Source organism: Montipora capricornis, chromosome 3, assembly GCF_036669925.1.
Source record: "Montipora capricornis isolate CH-2021 chromosome 3, ASM3666992v2, whole genome shotgun sequence".
NCBI lineage: Eukaryota > Metazoa > Cnidaria > Anthozoa > Scleractinia > Acroporidae > Montipora > Montipora capricornis.
In genome coordinates this window covers 46,958,189-46,960,688 of record NC_090885.1, presented here as the reverse complement: position 1 = coordinate 46,960,688, position 2,500 = coordinate 46,958,189, and the positions used below count along the sequence as shown (strand labels likewise).

The following is a 2,500-nucleotide window of genomic DNA, read 5'->3' as shown; positions in this document are numbered from 1 at the left end:
AACCTTACGAATCTGGCGATAATGAGTCATGCACCCTTTCCACTCGGCTTTCCTAGCCGGTGAATTCTCTGAAAATCAATGCAGCCTCGTGGGTTGGCAATTTTTAGTTCTTTCTCCAGAAACTTGTATACAAGGTCTCTGGTGTTTTCCATCTGTTGACCTTCATGTACATTTTCTGGTATTCCAGCAAACTTCAAGTTCTCTCGCCTAGTATAAGCCTCCAGATACAAGAGTTGTTTTCTTAGTTCTTTGGTATCAAAGTGATCTTTCTTAGTGTCACGCTTAATATCGGAAAGTTCTGTTTCATTAAATCGAGTTCGTTGACCCTCGTCACGGTCTCACTGATCTTGTTCTTCAAGCTTACAACCTCCTTGTCTACACGGCCGACGGTTTCTTCAGTGCTGGACATAAGGACAATCACGCTGTCCAGGCATTTTTCAATTATGTCAAGTTTATCCAGCTTAGATAACGCCAAATCCATCTTGCTCGCTAAGTCTTTGACCATGTCAAGAGCGGTGAGCACTACGTCGTTCTCGCTAACTTTGCAGAATTCTTCTTCTCGTGTCCTCTTTTCCTCCGGAGAAAACTTAAAACTGTTAGGTGAAGTAAAACTGACTTTTCTTTTGCCAGATAGTGATGGACTATCCATAGGCTAGAATTAATTTGACCGATAACTTTGAAGAACCCGAGGAGCATGAAAATACACGTCTACTCGGCTTCCATTCCTCACCAGTCCGGAAACATTAAACTTGATTCGTGTTGATCTTTTTCTCAGCCATCAACATAACAGTGATCGCGAACTGAGAGTCGAATTCACAATCAATCTAATTTAATTGGATAAGTCGCATAAAGCTATATCAAAGGTGGAAAAAATCTCATGGAACGACAACATATCCAGCTGATTGGAATCTATACATGTAGGCAGCTGATTTTTGAGCCTCTTGTGCGACTCGCTGACAGTGTGAAAGCATTCTATATTCTCAGCAACTGTCATTTGTTAAAGCAAGCACAATTTATTTATGAATTATGTCATAAATGGCTGTCACAAAAATTGCACCTTGATACATTTTCACAATGATATTTTAAAATTCCAAAAACTATGAGAGATAATTGCACACATTTTTCATTTTTACCTAGAGAGAATTGAAGAATAGTGAATGAATTGGAGATTAACAAAAATTTATTTGAATTCTGATTAGGGATTAGCAGAACTTTATTTGAATTCTGATTTCTAGACTATGACAAAGTAAAAAGAAATTTAAAAATTTTGATCAGCAAAAAGAAAAGTGATGGGTTACATAAACGGACACACAAATGAAGAACATACAAGTAATAGAAATTCAATGGCAGGTGCGCCCGGTGCACAAGGGTGAATAATACAAAATTAGTAAAAAGAGCATTTCTGAGTTCTTCTTCTTCTTCTTCTTATTATTATTATTGTTATTATTTAACTTGAATGCAAATGTGTAGTATTGTATTTAAAGAAAAAATGCAATAAAATAATAATAATAATAACAATAATAATAATAAAATAGAATTTAAAAAATTAAAATTAGAAAATTAAAAAAACCAATCTATTTACAAAGTGAGCAGATGAAAGGTGTGAAGATGGGCAATCTATTTACATGAAATACAATTACAGTTGTATGAGGACAGGGTCATTCGTTTGAGATTTTTTGTAAACAATGAAAGCGATTCTGTAGTTGTCCACTGCTTTGCTGGCTGGAAGGAGAAAGAGTGTATCTTGCATGAAGAATTTGGTTCGGGAAGTACAAGCTTGTGGTGTACCCGAAAGTTGTAATCGCTTTTCAAGTCTGCCTCCTCCTCAAAGCGATTCTAGGTGCAAAGTTTTTGTTCCGGTAATTAGTTATACGTTACATATGAGTAAAGACTGATTTTGATAAGAAAAACTTCGCACTTAGACTCGTTTTGAAGAGGAGGCGGACATGAACTCGGAAATGGCCTATTTATGTGAGGGCAGTGATAATGATGCAATAGCAAAGCAACAATCTCTTGATGGTGCACTTGGAGGAATAGCTGTACCAAATAAAAGTGTTGTTTATAGTGCAGCAAAATCAGTGCATACATATATATTATATATAACAGGTGATTTTAATCAGAATGTAAGATTAATGACTATCCCCAAGACAGAATGGTTTCAAGTGAAGCTATGATCCTCACATTGGTCAATACAATCACTATCACATGGTCCTTGACCCTAAACAAAAACTGTGAGAAGACAGTCAATCTCACAATTTAGTCTTCTTATTCCATGCCACAAGGTTTCATCATACCGCACTCATGCTAGAGGGTGTCTGTGTGGTCACTGATCTGGAAGGATTTCCCTTCTCCATTGAACTGAAAAGGAGAAAGGGTGGTCAATTAGTTCATAGTCAATTGGATTGGTGCAATTGGACTGGTCAACATGCCGACACTCTGGCCCGATTTATTCCAGAAAGATCATCACACTGCTTATTATTGTACCTGTCACATTATATAT

The 2,500-nt window shown here is 36.8% G+C and overlaps 1 protein-coding gene across 5 annotated transcripts in view; it reads left to right on the top strand.

The window, feature by feature from the left end:
* Positions 1 to 2,500, top strand: part of LOC138043289 (centrosomal protein of 83 kDa-like) — a 229,491-nt gene that overhangs the window by 90,739 nt on the left and 136,252 nt on the right. The gene's annotated exons all lie outside the window — the stretch shown is intronic.